The sequence below is a fragment of the Ambystoma mexicanum genome, chromosome 5p, assembly GCF_040938575.1.
Source record: "Ambystoma mexicanum isolate Mex_15411 chromosome 5p, UKY_AmexF1_1, whole genome shotgun sequence".
NCBI classification, from domain to species: domain Eukaryota; kingdom Metazoa; phylum Chordata; class Amphibia; order Caudata; family Ambystomatidae; genus Ambystoma; species Ambystoma mexicanum.
The window spans coordinates 1,071,982,928-1,071,997,628 of NC_090930.1; positions in this window are offsets into that span (position 1 = coordinate 1,071,982,928).

Genomic DNA, 14,701 nt, shown 5'->3' on the forward strand with positions numbered 1-14,701 from the left:
CTGAATGATGAGGTAAATCTTGTTTACTAGAGCTGTGTCTTCAGCAAAGTTGCCAGATAGTGGTATGAGGATCTGCGTATCGTCCGCATAATTAGTATAGGTTACCCTCAATCTGTCAAGTTTGTCGAAGAGTGGCTTAGTAAAGATGTTGTACATTGTGGGGGAGACACATGAACCTTGTGGGACCCCACAGGTGATATGTATTGGGTCCGCTGAAGTTAATGGGGAGAACACTCTCATCGTACGGTTGGCCAGGAAGGATTGTACCCAAGCTATAGCTTCACTTGAGAAATGGGCGGCAGACGCTAGATGGTTGCATAACACTGCGTGGTCCACTAGGTCGAAGGCCGCTGATAAGTCAAGTAGGAAGATCATAGCTGTTTTACCTTTATCCTTCAACTCGTCGATTTGTGTCTTAAGGTCAATTAGGGCCGTTTCAGTACCATGTAATCGTCTGAAGCCAGATTGGCGCGATCCTAATAATTGGTTTGTCTCCAGATAATTTTGGATCTGGAGATAGGCTACTCTGTCGATGATTTTGAGGAGAAATGGGATCGTGGTAATGGGCCTATAATTAGTTGGCATAGCTGGGTCGAGGAGTGTGTTGCCAAGCTTAGCATTGAAATCACCCTCCCCCCTGTAAACACAACGGTGCTAGGGGCCGCCTGATAGATCACATTGTCCTCCAGAAACTCCTTAAATAACGTCAATCTGTTTTCTTCGGATTTATGGGGACTAGTATAAAAATGAAGAATGACAAGACTGTCACCCTTTCTCGGGATTAGGCTAATCATTGCGGGGTAATTAAATTTAGTGTCGATAACATTAATCCTACAGACCAATGAAACCTTAAGCATGGTCATAAGGCCTCCAAAGCAGCGCCCTCTATTGTTTTTATTAGCTGAAGTAAAGATAGTAACATAAACATCTAGAAACAGGCTTTCAACAGCCCCGGTTGCTTGCAGTAGGACCACATCAAATTGTTTTTAAAAAACACAATATTGTGGTCCTGAAATGTATAATTTGCCCCTGTGATGTTCCAAGAGAGAAAGAGGATTATATCCATATGATGGTGCCTATGTCCAGCACCACTAGAGCCTAGCCTGGAACTTAATAGTTCCTACAAGGCAGAGGCCTGATAGGAGGGCCGTCAATCCATCTCTTCAATCGTAGAGCAGCTTCAAATTTGTTGGATACTACAACAGCCTCCCGCACCCATGCTCCTATGATTCGTTTGACTACCTGCAATGGCCGTTATCATGGCATGGATGTATCAAATGGGTGCTTCTTTCCTCTGGGTTAACAAGATGTTGATAAGATAAATATGGGGCCTCATTCTAAGTATGACGTTCCGGTAACAAGGATCAGACACGGCGTGCGGAACGGCACCTGCCCACAGAGTTTCATGGAAGCACCGGCACCATTATTAGTGGTGCCTGTGCTTCCATGGTCCCCATTCCCATTCGGACTCAATATCGGACTCAATGGCAATGGGCACTAACATTTAACGGCACTTGACTTCCCGGAACGCTGGGGTTGTAATTCCCCGTTAATTCTTGCAAGTCTGGTGGCAACCCGCCGGTAACACTGGCAGGGTTACCACTGGACTTGTAATGAGGCCCCATGGTGTCTTACTCCTACCTTGATTGCTAGAAGAGGAGTGAGTGGGATGGTAAAAAAATGCAAAGGAAAACAATCTACTATTATGGTCATGAGTGGTTATTGAATGATTTGTAGACAGGTAAGAGTTGAGCAGGTAGTTTAAAAGAGAGAGATTAACAAAGGTAATTACAACGTTATCCCCATCACACTGTTTGGGGTATTCCCCACTCAACCTTTGTGGCCATTAAAATCAACCGGGATCAATTTTTGACCAATCAAGATTTTTATTTACCTAGTGACTTGTCTTGTTTATCAAAGTGGCAGCAGATTTAACGCTCCCTGTTGGGAGAACCAAGATATCAATTATTTTGCCAACTAGCGGTACTGCAGCTAGGTGGAGGCCGAAGACCTTATTCCCATCCACCACAGTAAATGCATTCTGCCAGCCAATTTTCTCGGTTATTTCCTCAGAGGAACAATCAGGCTGGTTGTGGGGTCACATATCAACAGTAACACAAGTAGCTGCTTTGGCCATCAATGGGTTTTACTTCAACAAACCAGTTAAGCAAGGGCCTGGTACTGGCAGGTTGGATTACAGAGCTATAGGGCCCCATGGATGTGTAATGTGCTCCAATAGCACTTTCTTGATTTGGAGTATTCCATTAATGGTAAAGTGCTCAAGATGGTTTGCCTAAAAGATATTAGGTTACTATAATGGTTCACAATTTCATTTCAAGAATATATTCTAATATATTCACTTTGTTTCCCTATGACACTTCACTGTCTGAGTACGATATATCATGAACCACAGACTCCAGTTGTTCCACAAAAATCAGTGGCTTTATGGGAGAAGCAGATTCCAGGGTACATTCTGATGCCTTAAGTGGATGCAGAGCATCAATGAAAGGAAAACCCTCTAATCCTTCTTGGGTTTTCTGCAGAGGACCACTCCCCAGATTTCTGACTACATCAGCAGAGGTTGGGTGGTCACCGCTAGTGTTAGACCCAGGCATGATAACAAAAACCCTAACCATTCTTAGGTACCCTTCCCCTGATTGGGTAACCAACTTTCCATCCTTAGCCCATACCTTCCCAGCATTTGAAGTGGGAGAAGAAGTGCATTTGAAGCGCCATCATGTCTCTCATTGTCACCAATAAATGCTCTTCTATTTTGCTGCCCATTTCTTGCCAATAATTTCAAGTAAGAATTGGGAACTGTTTTGCTTTTTCCCCACAGAATTCTTAGGCCCTTTAGTTTGCTTGGGGGCGAGTTGATCTTCCTTAACCTTATGTTTTGCCATTTTATTTAGGGCCTTAAGAATGTAAAAAAATAAATAAAACATCACAGATTAAATAACAATAGCAGCCAAAAATGGTGTACAGAGGCACACATTCACAATTGCAGTGGCCCACCCAAGTGATCCATATAAAACCATATAAAAACAACCACAAGCTACCACAGTAAGCAACAACAACCTCCCCAAGGGAAAAGCAGGACAGTTTCCTACAATCCTAAAATCTAAGTGCAGAAATGCAACAACAACAATCAACAAGGATCAGGAGGAAGAAACAGTGGGCAAGGCCAGGTCCAAGCAGCTGCTGCTGCGAACAGGAGGGAACAACCCAGCCCACGTCCACTCCAATCCGCTTTGCAGAATCAAGAAGGTGTTTATAATCCTTCAGTGCCAGCAGCTGTGAGCTTCCTAATAGCTTGACTCCAATAGCTGCAACACACAGGGAACTCCTGCAGGAAACAGCCCACTGCACATCTGCTCCGCTCCTGACATATTCATTTTGAAGAAAACCTTCACTGACACCACCAACTCAGCCATCTATTGCCCCCACCCTCGTCTTCCTCATTATTCCAAAGTTATTAACTGTGTATTCTTCAACCACATCACTGACTACCTGGACGACATCAGACTTAGTGACACCCCTTGCTTCTACAGCAGACACTGTTAGAACTGATATAATATTGTTTCGTCCTCGTTGTATATGTTGGCCTATGCCCAGTCGCTTTGCGAGGAAATCCGTATTGCAAGCTCGTGACCTTAAGTGAATCAAGCCTCCATTTTAGGTTAAAGCTGCCATTTTAGTGTATTGTACAAAGTCACCCTGTGGCCTAAAATGGCCGTCTTGTGTTCTCTTGTTCTTGCTTTAACCTCTTCAACCTCTGTAGGAGAGTTAATGTCCAACCTGCCTTCAGGCTACATGTTAGGGTCATGTAGACCTTGTCCTTTGTTGACCTCGGGATCAGGGGATTACTTGAATCGGCGATGTTAACCTACAAGTATACAAGAACAATAACGTTATCTAAACACGACATGCAAAACATCTGTTTGACCTGTATTAAAGCAATGTGTAAAGAGTTTACAGTTAAACCTAGAGAATGATAGCATTTGTTAGCAAATGTATTAAAAAGTAAACCGCATGCCCGAGATATGTAAATTAAGAAACGAACCTGGCGCGACCCTAGCCCAGTACATGATTAAATTGTAAGAGGCTGGACATCGTTATAACGAAACTGTATAAATACGCTGATGTCCAGCTAGCAAATCCTGTTCACTGCTCACATTGAACCCTGCTGGTGGTCTCTGTGATGTACTGACAGCCAAATAGCTATTTGTATACTTTGTTTGTAAACTCTACAGAATTGCAATAAAGATTCTGGGAATCTTTACAAGCCCGTGTCGGTGTATTTCTCTTTGCATGGTGTAAAAGCCTTAATATTGTATTTTCTGATTCCACAGATGGTGCCCGAATAGGGACCCTCAAGATCGACTTCGTCTCGTTGAAGGTTGGCTCGGCTATCGGACCGGGATCGGACGGTGCCAACAGAAACGGCCCCTCTGGACGTGAAGAACAGCACGATCTGATCCCTGAATGGTGAGCTGGAGCCCGAGACGACGTCTTGACGAGGGTCCATATATCGAGGTGGGTAAATTTGCCAAAATCACCAGACACGTGGGTCCTTAGCATTGTCCTTAGTAACCCGATCGGGCCTCCCAGTCCTTTGGTCAGGTGAATCGTGACCCGATTCTTAATTTAACCCTGACAATTTGAATTTGGCGCATTGTACTCGCAAGCACAATTATTTGACCAGGTAACACCAGAACTTTGATATGCCTGGGAAATTGTCTGCCTGCTTTAGGGCATTATTCTGCAGCGACAGACAATCTTTGGAAGATAGCCGTCCCGCACCACAGGAGGGTTCGCCGGCATGTACTATGTACTGTAAGAAAGGCTTTGGTAGTATAGCATTTAATGACATTTGGCACAGACAGACCAGACATAACTCTAATCTACGGTGGCCAACCAATGGTAGCTTTGAAATCCCTCGTATAGAATATCTAGAGTCTGTATTAGTAAAGAAAAAGGCTAGACCTGCAGCATTTGACGCATTGGACAGTTGGAAAACAGAAGCTTTGCAGCAACAAAAGAGTAGAGAGAAACATATGCGTCGACATATGACAAGTGTTGAAAAGGCATGGTTATATGATCAAAATAAACAATTGGAGTCAGTTAGGAACACGGTCAGAGCGTTTCAATTAGGCATTCAAAAAATGTACCCTTCAAAAGATTTTCATACGTCAGATGAATTGATTAATAAACTTTTGCATGAACGAAGGCCCGATGCCTCCACGCCACCCCCGTATGTCCCTCCTCCTGGCACTTTGCCCCTTCCCGTTGTTATTCCTACTCCTATAGTTCCTCCGGTCCTCCCTGTTGTTCTTCCTGTTGTTCTTCCAGCCGTCGCTCCTTGGCCTGCCCCCTTGCCTCCTCCTGTTGATATTCAGAATGTGCCTACTCTTCCTCTTCCAAGTGATTCTTCATCGCTTGTAGTAGACCAGGGAGCGGGATCAAGGGTTGTGACTCGTAAAAAAGAATGAATTGATTGCTTGGGCTAAACATTGCATGGAGAAGGGTGAACAAGCTGATGTTTTTCCACACTCGAAAATTTAAAAAGTATTCTTGAGAAAAATGTCTTTATTGAAGTATTAGGGATTCATTTGAGTATAATGTGGAATAGATTAAACGATGTAGATCTCCCACAAGGGTTACGGGATTTGAACGCCTTAGCGTTGTCCAGAGATACTGCGGAGAAAGTATATGAGCATGTCGAGAAGATTTTTGTGTATAGGAAGGAGTTGGAAGGGTTACAGAATGAGGAAGCAGATGGTGGTAGTTTAGGTATTATGTTCTTACAGAAACGGTTTTCTCCTCGCCGTGAATTAAAAGATGAGGAAGCGCGAATTTGTACAAAGGATGCGATAAGATGGATTTCGGATATGTCGATAACTCCAGATGAAGTATATGACACATATAGTCAGTATACATTAGAAATGCAAAAGAAAGTGATACAGGTTATGGTAGAATACCTGCAGAATGAGTGTGTAAAAAGAAAGATTTGTTGTCCCGCAGAATTGTTGAGTGTTTATAAGAGAGCCTTTTCGATTGATACTTCTTCGACTGCCTTAGCGCTTGATTTGGCTCTGTTGCTTAGTAAGCGTTCGGAGCTACCTACTTCTCAGTTGCCTATGAGAGAGGTCCCTCCGACATTTGTCCCGAAAGTTGAGATTGTGGCCGATGCTGCACGAGGAATACTCACGGGGGAAATTCCTGCACATTACGTATCACAGTTTGTTCACGTCCAGTTTTCAAGACAGGAAGTGAACACCATAAAGCAATCTATTCCCGATGTAAGAAAGAATCCGACCGGGTTCTATAAAGAAATAGAGTCAGTCTTACAACCATCGGTATTCACCTTAAGTGATATTGATTTATTATTTCCCATACTCCTGCCAGTTGATTTGTGGAAACAGATTAGGACTGTAGATGATGTAGATGATGTACCTGGGTTAGTAGATACATGGGATAACATGGTTAGGCTCGACAGAGAAAGACCAGCTGGTGAGTGACCGCCTCAAGTGATATTAACGTTGCCTGATAGGATTATTGTAAAGTTAAAAACTATAGTTCCTGAAAAAAGTATCATTTGGGACAAGCTTACGTGCCCAAGGAAAGTCTGAGGGTGCTACTGATTTCTTCAATCGGTTTGAGCAAGTATTTTCAGATTTCAGTGGACAAGACTTAGGCACAGAGTCGGGGAAAAGGCTGTTTGTCAACAAATGTGTACGTGGATTGCTGCCTGACATCCAGTTACAGATTATGTCTTCTGAAAGCACTTGGCAGGCGAAGTCTCAATCAGAAGTAGTGTACTATGAAAATCGTGTGAATAATGAAAAGGAAAAACTTGAGAAAAAAAAAGGGTGACCTGAAAACAAAAGTCCTATTACAACAGATTGTTAGAAATCCTAGCGAGGGTAATCAATTTAGAGGTCAGTACATTCCACAGGGGAGTACGCCCCTGGCTCTGGTAACCATTAACCAGTGTGCCTATTGTCGACAGGAAGGCCACTGGCACGCACAATGTCCGACCTTGCAGCAAAGGTCATTTGGGAACACGGGTAGATGATCAAGAGGTCGCCCGGGTGCAGGGGGCCCTGGCAGAGGTCAGTTTGCACCAGAATTACAGCAACCTCCTTCACAGGTTAAGCAAGTTTCTAATGTGGATAATAGAAACATTTTTGATCACCCTTCTGCCGTGTACCTCTCTGAAGAGCTTCCTTTTGACGATATTCTGTCTCGCTAGGATTGCCCAAAGCAGGATTTGGAACCAACGCCTATTCCCGTTCATCAGAAAGGCCCCTACGTTGAGATGGCGGTGGGAAATAGGAAGCATCTATTTTTAGTAGATACGGGAGCACAGAAATGTTCCATTGACCATTCGCGGGTTCCAAATATTCCCCTGTCAGGGCAGTCCAACGTTTCCGTAGGGTTTTCAGGCACAGCTGTAGTTTGTCCGGTTTCTTTGCCGGTACCGATAACACTGGGTCCCTTCACGGAGCAGTGTCCATTTCTACTTACCACAAACTGTGGGGAGTATTTGCTGGGGTTAAATTTGTTGAAGGAATTGCATGCAGTAATACATTGTTCACCTCAGCAATCACTCGCCTCTCAGTTTTTGACTCGACCTTTACCACCAGAATTCAGTAATATTCCGGAATGCTTATGGGCAATTGATGATAATGATGTGGGCATTCTTCAAACTGAACCTGTTAAAATTATTCTGAAACATGGAGTAAAATTGCCTCGCATCCCGCAATATAAGATCTCAGTTGAAGGCGAACAGGCTTTGAAATATATAGTCTCTGATTTTGTACATCGTGGAGTAATTGAGGAAATTACGGGTAGCTTGTGTAACAGCCCGATTTTGCCAGTATACAAAAAAGGTGATAATGCGATTCCCTTTCGGTTTATAATTGATTTACGTGCTATTAACAACATTGTGGCTCCTCAATTTCCTATTGTACCTGATGTTACAACGATACTAACCATGATTCCGGCGTCTGCCACTCACTTTAGCATTGTTGATATCAAAAACGTGTTTTTCAGTATTCCCATACACAAGGATAGTAGGTATTTGTTCGCGTTTACCCTAGGTGGACGCTCGTTCACATTCACTCGTGCACCACAAGGGTACACTGAGAGTCCAAGTATTTATAGTAGGGCATTAAAAGAGCAGCTCGATACTCTTGAGTTGCCTACTACTTGCACGTTACTATAGTATGCAGATGATCTCCTCTTGGCTGCTGATTCTGAGAGTGTCTGTAAAGAAGGCACCATGTTGTTGCTTTGTCATCTAGCAAAACATGGCCACAAAGCTTAACTCAAAAAATTCCAATATTGTTGTCAGGAGGTCGCCTATTTAGGCTATCTCCTGTCACAGGAGGGAAGACGGTTGACACCTGAACAAATAAAAACAATTTCTGGCATGTCTGTCCCAAATACGCAGAAGGAAGTTAGAGCCCTGATAGGTATGGCTTCTTACTGTAGATTGTGGATCCCTAATTTTTCGTTAACGATTAAACCAATGCTGGCTTTGACAAAGAAGAGCATTTCTTTGCCATTGCCATGGACTTTGGAACACCAGACAGCATTTGACTTGCTCAAAACCGCGCTGTGTTCGGCGCCGGTTTTAGGAACTCCAAATTATGAAAAGGCCTTTGTGTTGTATGTGCATGAACGTGATGGATGTGCTTTGGCTGTGTTAACGCAGGAACATAGAGGGAAGAATTAGGCCGTGCGGCTATTTCTCATCCACCTTTGATCCTGTTGCATGCGCTTTGCCGAGATGTTTGAGAGCTGTCGCTGCTGCTGCTGTGTCTGTAAAACACAGTGAGGGAATGGTCCTGGGTCATGCGTTAACCCTAATGGTACCTCACTCTGTAGATATTTTATTGAATAGGACTCAAACGCAACACCTCACTTCCGCACGATTGACAAGATATGAATTGATCTTGTTTGCTCCCCACATTCAAATTCAGAGGTGTTGTGTATTAAATCCGGCTGTACTTTTGCCTGTCCCGCAAGATACTGTTGATGGTGACAAATTGTCACATGATTGCCTTTATGTGACAGAACAAGAGACTAAAGGTAGAATCGATCTGAAAGACACGCCTTTGAATATCCCACAAGGAGAACTATTTTGTGATGGCTCTTGTTTTAAACTTCCGAATGGTACATCCACGGCTGCTTATGCCGTCACAACTTTAAGCACGATTGTGGAAACCAAAAGAATTATGCATAATTCCGCGCAGGCCGCAGAAATTATAGCGTTAACTCGAGCTTGTGAAATTTCTGAAGGGCTTACAGTAAATATATATATACTGACAGTCAGTATGCTTTTGCGGTGGTTCACAACTTCGATAGACTTTGGAAAGAACAAGGTTTCTTGACCTCGCATGGCACGAAAATCCAGCATGGCACTTTAATAGTGCGATTTCTTTCAGCACTCGCACTCCCTGTTCAGTTAGCTATCATAAAATGTGAAGCACATCAAAAGGTTACAGATGATGGAGGAAAAGGGAATGCTTTTGCTGATCAGATAGCTAAACAAACTGCCACTGATTTTAGTTCAGAAATGTATGCTGTAAGAGAAACTGTAAATATTTGCACTTTGGGTGAAAGTATCGATTCTGTAAAAGACATTCAAGCAGATGTTACTATAGAGGAAACCAAGAAATGAGTTGAGGGTGCAGGAAGATTGGATGATGATCGGTGTTGGGTGGACAATGTTGAAGGAAAATGGTTACTCCCTGATGCCTACATTACAATGATGGTTATTATGGCTCATGGTCCGACACATGTCTGCGCGTGTAAATTGACTAAAATGCTACATAGTGTATGGGTCAATGATAAGATTTTCAAAATTGCGGAGCGCTTTGTCCAAGGGTGCATGGTCTGCTTGCAGCACAATGTAGGAAAAGGTACCTCGACTCCTAGAGGAAGTTTCGCTCCACCTTCTGTTCCGTTTGAGGTTATCCACTTTGATTTTATTGAAATGGAACGTTGCAACAATCTTAAATATGTGTTGGTTGTCATTTGTGCTTTTAGTAAATGGGTTGAGGTCTTGTTAGAGATGCAACGGCCATAATCACGGCAAAAACTCTGTTGAAAGAGTTTTTTCCTAGGTTCGGGCTGCCGAGAGTCATCTGGTCAGATAATGGGCCACACTTTATCGCTGCTGTAATCCTACAAATATGCAAAGGATTACAGATTGATAAACGGTTCCATTCGGCCAGACATGCCCAAAGTGCCGGATTAGTGGAAAGGCATAACAGCGTTATAAAGAACAAGCTCGCTAAGACGTGTGCTGGCACAAGTTAAAATGGCCGGACGCCTTACCGATCGTGTTACTGTCGATTAGAACAACCCCTCAAACTAAGACTGGGCTCTCTCCCTTTGAGGTGGTGATGGGGTGATTAGGGTATGCCAAAAAGTAGCTCGTTGCAGGATATAGAGAATGTGCTTCTTTCAGATTACTGTAACCAGTTGACTAAAAATCTGTTTTCAATTTATCACCAGGTGTGAGAGGCATTACCTGTACGTTACGAGGGTCCTGGTCACAGTCTACGACCGGGGGACTGGATCCTCACGAAAATTTTCGAGAGGTTGTCTTGCCTTGCACCTCGGTGGAGGGGTCCCTACCAGGTCCTGCTAGTCACCCAGACTGCTGTGCAGGTAGCGGGTCGTAAGAACTGGATCCATGCGACGCACACCAAACGGATCCCGCAGACCGTGCCATATGATACAGAAGACACAGAATCCCTTTCCACTGCTGTAACCAACGTGCCTGAAACAGCAACAACTGACACAAGAGTATCGGAGACCGTTCCAGAGTTCGCGAGGCCAGACAAAACAGCCATCTTGTCTCCGCACTCTCCAACAGTGGTACTTCCGGATCAATCATTTTCTGATCCCATTTCCGTTCACTCGCCACCTCCATTGGAAAGTGATGACATTTTGTTATCCGATCCTTCGGCACCAGAAATAGTGAAGTATAATTTACGTCCAAGAAAACAGACGTACAGCACGGTTTGACTGTGCGATTGAGGAAATCATTTGAGGGCTTGCCTTTTGGCCCGATTGTACGAAAGGATTCTGTTGGCTAAGGGTTGTGGGAAAGACATTAAGAAGACGCGCGACTGGAGTCGCCAGCAAACAAACAATTGGTGTTTTTTCAATTGAAGACTACGATGCCTGCACCCGCTACCGCTCGTACCGAACATTTAGATAAATATGTGACTAGCAGAGACAATGATCAAGCATGTAATGGGACCCCCAAAGTGTATTGTTGCCTTTTTGTAATAATAACTGGGTTTTTAGTAACTATTGGTTTTGGGTTATGGTATCTGGAGGAAGCATATCCGGTAGAGGACTTTTTACCTCTTGAAAATGTATCTGTTTTCCCCACTCCTTCCGTGCAATTGTATACCTTATCGCCTAGAGATTCTTCGCATAGACGGAACTATCAGAATAATACCCTTCTGTTAATAATAAATGCCACTCATGCCATTTTAAATAGGACAAATTGCTGGATCTGCTCACATCTACCGCAACATGGGGATAAGGGGCTAGGTTGGTATATTCATCCTTTACCTTTGACAACTGCTTGTTATGCTTCTCTTAGAGCACTGTTCTTTGGCCGATGGAATGACAGCATCTCAGGGAATTTTGATGGTACAAATTTGAATAGTTTTGAAAAACATGTTTTGATGCCCATGGGATGCTCGCTTTTTGCAAATAGGAGTAAGCCAAACGTTGCTTCTGTTAGGCCATCTGATAGATTGTCTCGTCCTTTTTAGTCTTTGATATCTTTCAAAATGGCTCCTATAGGCAATAAGGATGCCACTCCTCCATCTTATTCTGTTAATCATAGCCCCGATTCAGTATCCTTCTGCATACAGAGGAAATTTAACACGGTCAATGGGTAATTTTAGGAAATGCGCCAACGTTGCGAATTTGACTAGTGAGAACAGACCTCTGTACGTAGGTGAACCTGTCTATTTCATTTGCGGTAATGTGGCATTTCCATGGTTACCCAGGGATTGGCAAGGAACCTGCTATTTAGGGATTCTATTACCTGGGGTATTTATTGCCAGTACTGCAGAAATTTTGAAGACTCGTCCACGACGAGGTGTAAAAGGGGATACTCCAGCGCAAACTCTAAGCGACGTCATGAAATCCTTTGTGCCATATTTTGGGCAAATTACGAATTCAGAAGATATCAGTGGACTAGCGAGAGTATTGGAGAGAACCATCAACCGGACCACTGACATACTCTATAATATGACGTTAGAACAGAAAGCGATACGATTAGTGGCTCTACAGAACCGGATGGCATTAGATGTCATTCTGGCTGAGCGTGAAGGTTTATGTAAATTAGTGGGGTCCGCTTGCTGCGTTTACATACCAGACTCCTCTCCAACGATCTTTAGGGCTATCCAAAAGCTACATGTTCTTAGTTCAGAAGTGCATGTTCCTGAGGGAAACTGGGAACTTAGTGCATGGTTTTGGGACCTCCTGCGGTCGTGGGGATGGAAGTTGTTTTCGGCCCTGCTGATTATCTTGGGAAGTTTTCTGTTCCTTTGTTGTTGTATACAGTGTCTCCCTGGTATATGCTCAGTATTAGGGGGGGTGTTACGCGCAAGCAACAAGTGTATTAGGGCATAAAATATATACGCCCCAGATAAGGTTTCCAAGGAGTATGTGTTGAAAGAAACTCTAGTGTCTGATTTTATGGCAATAGATATGTCCGACAATGATTCGGGTGTATAGATGTTGAAACGTGGAGTTATTCGCAAAGTGATTGAAGGTAGTTTAGCGCTTGGCATAGGCCAAAAGGAGGGTTTGTTAGAACTGATATAATATTGTTTCGTCCTCATTGTATATGTTGGCCTATGCCCAGTGGCTTTGCGAGGAAATCCGTATTGCAAGGTCGTGAAGTTAAGTGCATCAAGCCTCCATTTTAGGTTAAAGTCGCCATTTTAGTTTGTTGTACAAAGTCACCCTGTGGCCTAAAATGGCCGTCTTGTGTTCTCTTGTTCTTGCTTTAACCTCTTCAACCTCTGTAGGAGAGTTAATGTCCAACCTGCCTTCAGGCTACAGGTTAGGGTCATGTAGACCTTGTCCTTTGTTTACCTCGGGATCAGGGGATTACTTGAATCGGCGATGTTAACCTACAAGTATACAAGAACAATAACGCTATCTAAACACGACATGCGAAACATCTGTTTGACCTGTATTAAAGCAATGTGTAAAGAGTGTACAGTTAAACCTAGAGAATAATAGCGTTTGTTAGCAAATGTATTAAAAAGTAAACCGCATGCACGAGATATGTAAATTAGGAAACGAACCTGGCGCAACCCTAGCCCAGAACACGATTAACTTGTAAGAGGCTGGACATGGTTATAACGAAACTGTATAAATACGCTGATGTCCAGCTAGCAAATCCTGTTCACTGCTCACATTTAACCCTGCTGGTGGTCTCTGTGATGTACTGACAGCCAAATAGCTATTTGTATACTTTGTTTTTAAACTGTACAGAATTGCAATAGAGATTCTGGGAATCTTTACAAGCCAGTGTCGGTGTATTTCTCTTTGCATGGTGTAAAAGCCTTAATATTGTATTTTCTGATTCCACAACACTACATGGAGAAAGTGCTTGCTTACATCTGTAACTGTCCTCACTCATTATCCCTCATCACTAGCAACTGTCATATATCCTTTCTCTCCACAATCTCTCTAATGTATTTAACACTGTTGACAATCACTCCCTCCTTCAGACTCTCACATCTTGGTTTTCAGGTTATTGTCTTTGGTTCAGTGGTTTCCTATCGATCTGTCACTTCATTTACATTTCAAGGAATACTGGAATTTCCTACAGCAGCCAGTAATGGTCCAGCAAGTGCCTGTCTTGGTCTTAACCAGTTCACATTCTACACACTTTATACCTCATTTCTTTGAAAAGGTATGTCGACATTTGAATTCTCCTGTCATCCTTTTGCCAAAAATACTGGAATTGTCTAATTCCCTTCCTTCTTACCTGAGAGGTATTCTCTCTTCACTAACTTACAATTGTCCCCCCTCAATGAATAATGCTGTATTGTTTGATGAACAACTCCTCTTAAATTGAAGTGACCTTTTTCCCATCCTTCAATAGCACAATCATTAGCCTGTGTCCTTTCCGCTGAGATACTTAGCCCATCTGCCAAACCCTGCAGCAGGGGAGAAGGTTCTCTGTGAAACTGATCTCAAACTTTAGCACTTTATCAGATCCACTGCTAAACTGAAAGATTTAACCTCCTGAAAATCTGTAAAATGTTTCCCCATCTTAACTTTCACTCTTCCAAAACACTCTTCCACACACTAATCATAGTGGAATGGATTACTGAACAAGACACCTCACTGGTCCTCACCTACTCTGCTGTTACTCTAGATAATGTATTGAACCTAGCTACCCATGCCTTATACAATCCCCAATGATCCTGACCGACATCCGTGCACTACCTTTACATGGGATAGCCAACGATGAATAATGACTCCATATTGGAATTCTAGCTTCTTCTGTTTTTAATCTATCCCTTCACTATTCATCCTCAACCTGGCTTAATTATATCCACATACTCAAAGTCCAGAACACCTTCATGACATTGGGCCCCATCACGAGTTGGGCAGTATCCCGACTGTAATACTG